Raw genomic sequence first — 11,625 nt, 5'->3', positions numbered from 1 at the left:
ATAGCACAACCACCGGCATCCAGCTGTGCAGGTTTAGGAAGAAAAAGACCCTTTGTAACCTGTGTGAGTTGTGAACCTACACTGTTCTCCATCTCCTCCTTGGCTTTCAACACATTACTCAGTTAGTTCAGTAACATCTTTTTTTCTGAATACATAACTCCCAGTTGTGATCAGAGAATACGATTGGTTAGCACTAATAACCATTCAATGCTTTACCGGCTTCTGAAATTGACCCATTGGTGGCAGGAGGACAGCGGGGAGGGGAATTAAAAAAAAAAAAAAAGAAAAAGGAAAAAAAAAAAAGGTCAGTATTTGGAACTACATAAGACAAATAAGAATAAAAGACAAAAAATCTCAAATTATTAAAGTGAATATCACTGTGTAATATTTATTCAACTTGTAATTTATGTACTCTTTTAACCTTTGTCTTTTTTTTTTTTGTTATGACAAAGCATTTATTTAAATAAAGTTATGTATTCATTTATGCACACTGGTGACGATTGTTATTTTTCAGCCTGAATTGACTTGAAATGTGCCGTTTGAAGTCAAATCATCCTGATAGTAAGCGCTGACTAATCTCCGACGCTCGAGCTGATAAACCTCTTAGACATGAGTCTGAGACACCCGGGCTAGTCCACAGGATCTAATGCAGCATGCAGGATGTGGCTTTATTAAGCCTTGCCCGAGGGCCAGTCACCTGGTTCAACATCTTCTGAGGAAGGACTGAACTGGAACTGAACTTCAAGGTGGGCTGGCTTTCAGTTACAAGCCTGCTCTTTGTTAAAAGACTGGGAAAAGCAAAGCAATATATACATATTTTAACCGGCGGAAATTTAAGAATGAATACATTTATCCCTCGTCTTTACGCAAATTGTTGATCTGAAGAAGAAAAGAAAGAGTCTGCAAAAAGTGACCGCTATAATATTCCGAGTCAGAATCATCTTTTTCCTGACTCTATTCATATATTGGACAAAACAGAAGGCTAGTACAGGGATTCTTCTCCCTGGACCTCTGCGGTCTGCTTGGCAGCTGAGCCCATCAATCACCTGACCGCTCAGAAAAAGCATTAGTCCAGTGAAGTTCGGACTTTTAAGACGCATGCCAACAGCCTAGTCTACTACCTGGAGAGAAATGTGCAGTTTCGCCAGCTTCAGCTACACAGCGGGAGTAGACAAACCGCACCTAAGATGTGAAGACAGTCTAATAAATATCCTATCGAGATGTGTGTGACTTGCTCAGTCTTTGTCCATATCTGCGGTGAATATGAATCAAACCTGATGTCTTCTATGTTGTCATCACTCCCGATCCAGAACTTCCTTGACTCAGGTTGTTTTTATCGTTTGTTCTCACAAGAAGTTTTTTGATGTTATTGATTTGACGGTTTAAGGAGACTACAATACCTCCACGTTAGCTACTGTTAGCATGGTTGCAAAGCTAGTCGGGGCCACGTCGGTGATCAAAAGCACGACAATTACATCTGTAATTCTGGTAACACGAAGACAACACAATCTCCAGGATGTTTCATTTTATTCAGAAACTAGCCAGTTTAATTCCAAACCCTGCGCGTTGACAATGTTGGCTGCTTCATGACGGTGACGCCGTTGAACCATCACGTTGATTCTGGACTTCTGAAGTTATACTAGCTATCAGTCAGCGCAATCGCGGTCTCCAGAGTTGAATTAAAACACTTTCAAACAGCACCACCCTTCACCAAGATCCACTTTGGACTTAGAACACATCCTTCATTTCTGCTCCTCTAAATCTTGAACGTTTTGGTGGAATGGATTTGGTTTGGTCTAGATAAGCATGTGGAATTCCACCAGTTGTTCATTTGTACTGTTGGTAATCCACACGTCTATTCCACATTTGAACAAATGAACCAGCAACTCCAATTTCCTTTGAGGAATCCCAAAGTCATGAAGGTCCTTCCAAATAAGAACACACTTCAGTCACGTTTGTGCTTGCAAAAACATTACCCTCCATTCTGGCACCAATGGACTAGTCTTATCCACGTGTATGATCCATCTCATGCGTCTCAGCCTTGACCAATTCGGCCTCTAGGCCAAAGTGTTGACCCATACCAACCTGAAGGATGTGAAGAGGTGAATGAGAACATGCATTTTCTACCCATATCTGCGGTAAAGATGGAGCGATGACCCTTGCTCATGAGCAGGAGAGGGAGTAGCACCAAGGGGCGATGGTGTTTTTATACTGTGAGGGCAACCTTTGTCATGGACGATATAGGGTCCAGAAATGTGGGGATACTATCCACACACCTGCTGTTTACTGAAGAACTTTATGACATGTCGAATGTATATAGCAGACAAGCGTTAAATTGAAGGGGTCTTTAAAGTGTCTTCGACGCCCAGAGGAGTGTCGAACCACTGAAGGAACACCTGAACATTTTATTGCCAAAACACAAAACGTCACAGTTGTAGTGAATTTATGCCTCGGTCTCATTCGGGGTGATTTATTATTCGGCAGGGGAGGTAAACATCCTGGCAGGGCGATCTGCTCGTCTTCATTTCCACGGGGAATTTCAGGAAGTAGGATCGAGCTTTCGGGGGCCACCAAAATCTTCCCCCTGGGGACTCGAAGACGGTGACCAACTCCAGATGTGGACAGCTGATGCGGAGCACCGGGGAGCGGAGGGTTCAAGCACATGAAGGCGGCTGTTAAGGTTGTTGTGGTACGTCTGTCTTTGTGCGTGTGTTTGCGCGTGTGCATGTGGTGGACTTGGGGAAGGAGGAAACATGTGTAGAAGATTTGATTTGTGAGGCAGGGAACATGACAATTACGATTTGCCTTCAAAGAAACTGACAACTGCACTTAGGAGTTCAAAGCCTTTATGCCTCTTTTGTTACATAATTAGGGCGACGATGTTTGCTGGCAGCCTGTAACGTCACGCAACCCCGAGCCGGTCGCAGGCCTCCGCCAACAAGTCAGACCTGGAGCCGGTGAAACACGTGGCTCAGTCTCATTAACTGTGACTTTTGGTAATGATGATGAGGCGTTCAGGGACGCGTGATGACAAATGGCGCACAGATGTTGACACTCAGTCATTGGGATCCCTGCGCTCTTGTTTAATGTTATCTCTTCCAGGGGTAATGGAGGGTTTTCTTCATCAATGCGGTGGAGATGAAAGGACGGAGAAGAATGTACGGCGACGGGGAGGGAAATCACATGACTAACTCCTAAATCCTCCAATGCTGGAGGTAAAAGACAGCAGACAAGTGTCTGCGAGTTTTCATTCAAGCCTTTTCATCAGCGTCGGACTAAGAGCCGGAATCCCAAATGACGGGTTTTTCGTCGCGGATCAGATGTGACTGTGAGAACCGCAGCGGCGTGTTAAGTAAACTAAGTTCAGGATTAAGGATTTACATCTCAAAACAAGTAAAGAGGTAGGTAGCTTGTTATGGCTAGTATTAAACAGACAAAAAAAAAAATATATATATATATATATATATATAATTATACTCCTTTTTTATGGGAATATATATATTTGTACAATCAATCCATCGATCGCGCCACAAAAAAAAAAAATACAATATATAAAAATACATCTGCTGCTCTCATGTGGGAAGATCTCGGACCAAAGGGTCATGGAAACCCTCAAGTGCCAATTCTATGTTAAAATGGTAGCCCTACTTCCATCACAGAACTCCTCAATATTATTTTCACCCAAACACCGTCAGAGTAATACACAAAGGTGCTTTCCAAAAGTCACTAAACATATGATTCTTGTTCTAATTTTCATAACCGTCAATGTCAGACTATTGAGCGCATCGGAATATTAGCAACAAACAGAAGGTCCCTGGTTGCGGTGGTGCTGACTGCACTCGAGAAAGGTCAGTGGTGCACCTGGCTTAGAAATACATGCGGATGACTTCTGAACTTGTTTTGAACACAGGGTCCAGCATAAAGACTGACCCCTGAAGCAAATTTGGCAATGTTCTGAACTTGAATCATCAACTCCTAACACCTTTTATTTACTGCACTTTCATTTACAAAATGCACTGTTTGTTCCGACACCACAGCCGGTTTCAGCTGCTGCTTCTTGTCTCCAGACCTCCAGACGATTGGCTCTATGTGTGGAGCTGCGGACACGCGGTTGAAAACAGTGCATTTCAAGCTCTTTAAGGTAAATAAACTGCCTGTGATTTCATCGGTTGGATGTGAGAAGGCTCAAAATTTTGGCAGCATGATGCTCTTCAGCCTGTAAAAAATCCATGTTTGCAGTGCCATTATATGAGCCGCGGCGTTCTGCAGAAATACAGTCTGGCAAGTATTTGTTTATTTATTTATTAACCTCAGCATGACACAATTGGCATCTGCATGGAACTGCAACTTTGATACTTAAGGAGAGACTTAGTAGTTACAAAGTAGAGTGATGTGTCACGTTTCGTTTCTCTTGTGCGCTTATTTTGTTATTTCCTGTGTTCCTGTGTCGTTTCCTTCTCTTTCTTCAGCTTCACAGCAGCGCAGCTGGATCCCATTCCGCTGCTGAGGGCCGCTCCATTGAATCCTACACCTGGGTTCCAGTCTGCGCTGCCAGATGGTTGCTTTGCGTCCTCATGATAATCTCTCTCTCGACCCTCCGTTCTCTCATGCTCCTGTTGTGTATTTCTGAATTCCGTGCATGCTTGATCTTCTTTCTGCCGCCCCCTTAGTTTTTTCTCCTCGCTCAGTTTTCTGTTTCCCGCCATTTGATTGTGTGTGAGCTCTTTGTACAACTCACCTTTTGTTTTCCTCCTGTCACACGAGTTTCCTCGTATGTGTGTGTATAGAACCTTCACCAAGCGCTCTCAGTTATTTGGGCGTCGTGAGTAAATTTTCGATGGGCGTTTGTGTTGTCCCCATTTATATATTTCCCCTTTCTGTGATATGTTAGACGCTCCTTGGTTCTTTGTTGCTGTTCATCCTTTGAGTTCCTGTGCAATTGCTAATAAACCTTGTTAAATTGACCCTCGATCTCCTCGAGCCTTCTGTCAGCCTGCAACAGCTCAGCAACTGGGTCTGATCCCATGGACAGCCATGACATGATGGTTTCTTCTGTAATATATTGAAGCCAAGTATTGGGGTACGGGTTTGATTGACCTCTTTAAATAGTAGTCTGGCACTACACTGTGTCAAACCACAGAGGTCTTTTGTGTCTGGGCCCACTGCAATGGAGATCAGGGTGTGAATGCAAGAGGAGCAGTCAAAAGTCTCTCAGCGAATTCCCCAACTGAAATCTTGAGACAGAACAAAACAAGGAGACAAACAGAGGCCGCTGCAGTTGTCAGATATGCCACCTGATGAATTGCAGACTTGGACTGGCACTTGACTGACTGGCTCGCTGGTGCACGTATTGGGTTACTAGGCCAACGTCTCATTTGATACACCTCTGGCCAGAAGCACGGTGACCTTTCCTCTTTTACACCTCAGCCTTAAATTAGTCAATTGCTGTTTTTTTTCATCTGTCATTTTCTACAATCTATAAATGGCCTGGATTCTTTCTGGAACACTTGTTTAGCAATGAAATAAAAGATTTAGAATATTTAAAAAATTGACATTTCAAATCAAATGTTTGTATTTTTCATGTTTGACTTGGATATCAACCCACTCTCCATCACTGTTTACACGGTTGGTCTGACAGAGGAGTTCAGAGAGAAGTCACTCCTGGACCATGATGTTTGCTGATGTCAGAGTGAGGATAAGGTTGAAGTCGAGGTTTCATGGATGAATAAGAAGGGCAGACGGGTGAGTCGCAGGAGTAGAGGTTCAAGTGTGGCTGGTAGGTTGCAGGGGAAGATTTATCCGACAGTGGAAGGATGCACAGTTTAGGACAAGATGACAAATAATGTGGAGAAGATCGGAGACAAAGTGAGGAAAAGCCAGACTCTAATGGTGAAGCAGTGGGTGATGAAGGTCCCACGTGGTGATACCAGTTAAAAGCAGAAGAGGAAGGCAAGCAGCCACTGCTGGGGAGATTAGCAAGGCTTGTTATCCAGATAGATAGATCAATTGGATTTGTGTTGGTAAACTTCCAGGTCTGCTTTCGAAACCTGAAAATCTGCCCAATCACGTTTTCACTCTGAGCAAAGAATGACCCTTGATTTCTCAGTCCTTTCAGGCAATAAGCAAGAAATTCCAAAGTCAATTCGAGGCAGGAATGAACACAAAGTGCATGAGAAACACACACAGCGGCAGTTTAACTGAGGGTTGGATGCGCAAAGCAAAAAATCTGTCTGCAGTAGATGGAACTCCTACACAGTGCGCACTCAGAGTCCAGGGTCTTTGACACCTATTAATGCTGGCGATGAGTCTGACATGGAGGAGAGATTGGATTATGGACTCCCTGACCACTAAGACCAGCTTGTTCTGTGTGGGACTTTCACTCTGTGGTAATGTTGGTTGGCATAGCGGCTCCCTAGTTCACTCTTCCTTCTCTGGACTTCAAGTTACAGGCTGATGTTGCCGTCCTTGATCACATCGTGCGCTGTTGACATGATGTGGAGTTTAGAGGAGCGGCGGAGAAGTTCAGCTGCTGGTGTGTGGAAAACCAGCGACTAGTCATCACCAGTAAGATCAAGGAGCTGGTGGTGGACCTCTAGCTATCATCAGATTTAAATTGTGGCCTCCTATAAAGAACTGAGAGTTCACCTCAACAGCAGACCGGACGCCACACACCACATCAATATTCTGTAGTCTCTAGACAACTGCTGGCCTCCTAGCACTCTGGAGTCAGCCAGCACAGAGGCGGTTTGCTGGGAAAGGAGGCTGCACAGAGCAAACAACTTGGTGAAAGACAATGGCTTACAAGAGAAGATGCTGGAACAGAGAGCGTCAAACCCTCAGGCCGTTTCAGTGACGGACTGTGGCAGATGGAGAGCACCTTTAGTCCGACTCATCATGGCCTGGATCAGGATTGCGATCCTGCTTTAGAGCCAATGGCTATGACACGGCAGCATGTTACCTTCACAGCACTGGAGGATTTTCTGTTTCGCTGATCCTGCGACTTTTACTCAGGTGCGATTTGTATGTATTGAAATATATAATTTCACACATTCTTAAATGTTATTTCTGGTCAACATGGCCAAGGTGTAAACATAACACCTGTGACCATTGAAATGGCCACGATTATGGTATTGTCAAATTGTTGAAAAACTAATCCAGAGAGAAACAGCATAACAAAGTGACAGGAAAACCACCACGGAACTGAGGCATCCGGAAGCCTGAAGGTACAACTGGGTGAGAATGTTTTTTTTTTTTTATCCTGCCATCTGCACACTAAATGTCAAACATCCCCCCCTATTACGGAGTCAAGGACGTGGAGCGGAACTCAAGTGCAGTGGTGAAAGTTACAGGGAGGCAGGAGCGAGTCAAAAATAATCTTTTAATCATTAAACAAAAAAAAAACCACAACAGGAAGCATCACCGAACCGGGAGAAACAAAGCAAAAACTGAATGTCCAAACGGAGTCACCAAAATTAGCAGAAGTCCATAAACATGAGTAAAAAGTCCAAACACCGAACCGGGAGAAAACTAACTTAAATCACAGGGAACTAGAGGAGACCAAAGCACAATGAACCGAGAGTCAATCACAAATGAAAGCAGGAAGCACACGGAAACAGGAAGAAACAAAACACTAACTCAGGCACCAGCGTTTAACAGAGTAATCCAAAAATAAGCTAGCTAGCGCACAAAACAAGAGAACGAACAAGGATAGCCAAGAGAGCGAGGAGTTACCACAAGGAACAAAGGAGAGCGTCACAGAAACTGGAGAAGTCAATCACAGGGAACAATGAGAGTCGAACACAGCAACTACAGGAGACAATCACAGGGAGCAAAAGGAGACGATCTGGCACACGGTGCTGGAGTCCAGGTGCTCCAATACTCTGGTGATCAGGGGTTGATTGGCTCCAGCCGTGTGCCACACAAACAGGAAGAACGGAGGGAGAAAACAAAACAAGACTCACATGACATAATAAAAGCGGAATCATGACACCCCCTTTGCTTCTTTGTTTCTCAGTCCGCTCCCTTCCTGGCTACTTTCTATTCCATGTCACGAGTGATGAACATAAATAACTTTTCAGCAGAAAATGCGACTTATTGGCCAGTGCGACTTAAATATGTTTTTTTTTTCCTTCGTTTGACTTACGCAACAAAGCGACTTACAGTCGAAATGTAGCTGTCGATCACCTCTGATAACAAGAGTAACTGTTGAGGAACAAACTATGTTTAAATATAGATTATCTGATTGAAAACTAGAGTAACAATATTCATCAAATAAAGGAACGGATATTTAATATAGCAAAAGCAAATGCAGATTTTTAAAGTGATGTGTAATTTTTATCGTATGAGAATTTAATTTTACACGACGTAGTAAACTGACAAGCAAAATATTTTTTCCTCTTTTCTACTTTGAAATAAATAATTTAATTTTTTCATTTAATGCATTTGTTGAATTACGATGATTGAAAGGAAAGGAAAAGTAATATAATGAATTCACAAATGAATAAATGTCAAATCATCTTTACACAGTTTTGCGTTTAGCTTTATACAATTTCAACCTCTTTAAATGTTTAAATGTGTCTTTGTTCCAGATTTGCACGTGCAGTGTTTAATGAACTCCTGCATAGTAAATGTAGACACCATTTTCTTTGAGGTTTTTTTTTTTTTTTTTTTAATGTATTTTTCACTCCGGCTTGTGAAGCACAGCGAGTCTACATCAGGTGTGTTTGCATGTTTGTATGCATGCTGGTTTATTCATAGACCTGTTCAGAACCACATTTGTCAACGTCCGTCCTGCGTCCTAACCCCTCCTCTTGTCAGCACTTCATTAGTAACCACAGCAACACCGCGCGTACACACATACACACACGCGCCATTTACCACGGGTGTCATTTTTCTCGGTGACATTAATTTGAATTTGCGCACATGAAAAATGCTGAGTGAACAGACGATGAGCTTCCCTGTGAATAATCAGATGAGCGTGACGCTTGGAGTGGGAAAAACTAACGGCGCGAACACTGCTATCAGCAGGTTGGTGTGAACATTCCTCTGGTGGCAGGTTCTTGCATTAGAAACAAGCCAATGTGTTAGTCATTTTGTCATTCTTTACAGAAGAAGAAATAATGGTGATATAAGGGGGCTCCTCTGAAACACTTAAAGCATATAAAGTGGTGCCTCGGTTTTCAAACGTCCCGGAATTCGAACAAATCGGAGTTCGAACAAATATTTCAAGATTTTTTTGCTTCAGATTTCGAACAGAAATCCAGAACTCGAACGCCCCCGAAAAAAGCTGGAAAAACATAACGTGCACGGACCCACAACGCGCTTTGTTATTGCGTATAACGCAGGCTCTGTATGCAGACGTGTCCCGTTAGCTACATTTACATTTAGTGACTGTTTTTTCTTCATATTGAGGTGTAAAACCTTTCCTGTCTCCGCACTGGACCGTGGTAGAGTGTCACAGGGGAGGTGCTCGCTCTCCACACACACTCCAGGGTTTGATGTCCTGTTGTGGGCTGGAGCTGGGACAGGGATGAGGCCAGTCTGGGACAGAGCTAAGTTACTTGGTTTATGACTTTGTCACAGCCAAACTGCACAGAAGCGCACATTCAGAGCTGGACACGCACCGGGCACCTCTTCACTTCTGGAGAGACGTCACTCACTCGGCAACCCCTCCCACATGCAGCGGCCACACACATAGAGGAACAGCGCACCTGCAGCAGACTCTCTACATTCACTCCTACAAAAGACTATTTTAAGGCTTGGAACGCATTAGTTCTTTTTCCATTCATTGTAATGGGAAAAAATCGATTCAGATTTTGAACAATTCGCTTCTCAAACGACCGTTGGATTGTGGTCGAGAACCGAGGTACCACTGTATTTCAAAGAGCCGCCATAGGGTAAGACTGCTATTATTTTTCCCTCATTGGGGAAACTTAGGTTGATCCAGCAGCGTGCAAACACTCATTCAAAGACATTAAAGAGAAACACAATTAATGAGTGAGTCCAGTCAGAATCCACCACTGCGCAACCTGACAGCAGTGGGCATGAAGGACCAATGGAATTCCCTCAGAACACTAGCTAGGCCACTGCATTGAGGTAGCATTTAATGCTAACAGTGAGCAGTATCACTGTCCATGTTGAGTCCACCATACCACCGCAAAAAAAGACAAAAAAAGAAAACAGAAACTGCTGAACTGGCTGCCACTTGTACAGGCACCTTTGCATATAGTGTAGATAAGTAACGCTTTGTTTGGCTTTTTTAAGGGTAACGCTACATTCACACAGAGACGCACATTGTCCAATTCAATCCAGTCCAGTATTCCAAAAATATCCAACATGCTGTGGATGAAATGCCTATCCGACACAGAACTCATGCGGACACAACCGACTGTGTCTCCATCTTTGCAAAATTGCACCTCTCATGTAGCTGTTCCTTGAGTGACCAACGGTCTGACCAGACGGTGGTCAGTGAAAGGATAAGCTGATGTTTAACCATAAACATCAACACATGAAGAGGTTGCCATCATACTGCATCAAGAAACCTGTCATCAAGAGGTGTTAGTCTTGTATGAAAAGATGCTATGCTTGACTTGAATTGTATGAGTCCATTTATATTCCACACATGAAGGTAATCACATTAAACTCACACACACAAACAGACAAAAAACATTGTACACAAGTTTCTTTTACTCCATATGATTTTTTTGACTTGTACATTTTTTTGTCTCAAAGTTGACAGATGAAGAAAAACCGTAAATGGCCAATCACCCCATCTCTTCCGGCTTCAGCGAAACATTCTTCTGCCAGTGTCCAGACTTTCTCATCGGTGTGTCTGATCCAATTGCCCCCTATTCCATTCTACTGAAAACTGTCCCGTTGTTTTTCCTCCTATCCAACACATTCAAGTATCCAACATCAAATACTTATGATTTTCCAAAAGAAAACCACGTGTGCCCTTTGATTCCGCAGCACCCTGTTATAAATAGTCCAGGTGTAAGTCTGAACCATTCCTGGTACTCTGCAATCTGCTGCTCAATCGGGACTCCAGGATTACTACCATTTGGCTACAACAATGAACTGCAGTTACAAACCCATTTGAGTTGTGTAACAGCCTTTGCTCCACTTGGCAACACATGACCCAGGACCTTCAGAAAAACCTCACTGGAGGAACAGGCCACGGCGGAGTGGCGACTATGGCTTGTTGATGAAGTTTGACATTGATCTTTGTATGTTTTTGTTGGTTTTTGCTGTTGTACACAGCAGGAAGGAAAGCTTTGCGTTTTGTTTTGGGTTTTTTTAACTTGTAATTCAACGCTTGTATTCACTTTTTCCAGGTGAGTCCAGGTCTAAACTCCTAACAGTCCCATCATTAACCACTTGCTTTCTTTGGGAATGGTTTCCTTTTATAATCTGATCGACAACCAGCTATGGAGCCAGAGACTAGTTGACATCATTACAAACTATAACAGGGCACTTTCCCCGGTACTTCATCATCATCTGGCTTGCTATTATAAATAGTAGATATCAACCTGCTTTGAGCTACGCAACTCAATTTCCGTTTTATTTACTTTCATTAGTCCAGAAACAAAGCACTGACCCAAACTCCATCTCCCACCATCAACTTGA

The sequence above is a fragment of the Synchiropus splendidus genome, chromosome 10 (assembly GCF_027744825.2).
Source record: "Synchiropus splendidus isolate RoL2022-P1 chromosome 10, RoL_Sspl_1.0, whole genome shotgun sequence".
In the NCBI taxonomy this organism is placed as follows: Eukaryota; Metazoa; Chordata; class Actinopteri; order Syngnathiformes; family Callionymidae; genus Synchiropus; species Synchiropus splendidus.
The sequence above is the reverse complement of the archived record's forward strand: the minus strand, read 5'-3'. Positions refer to the sequence as shown.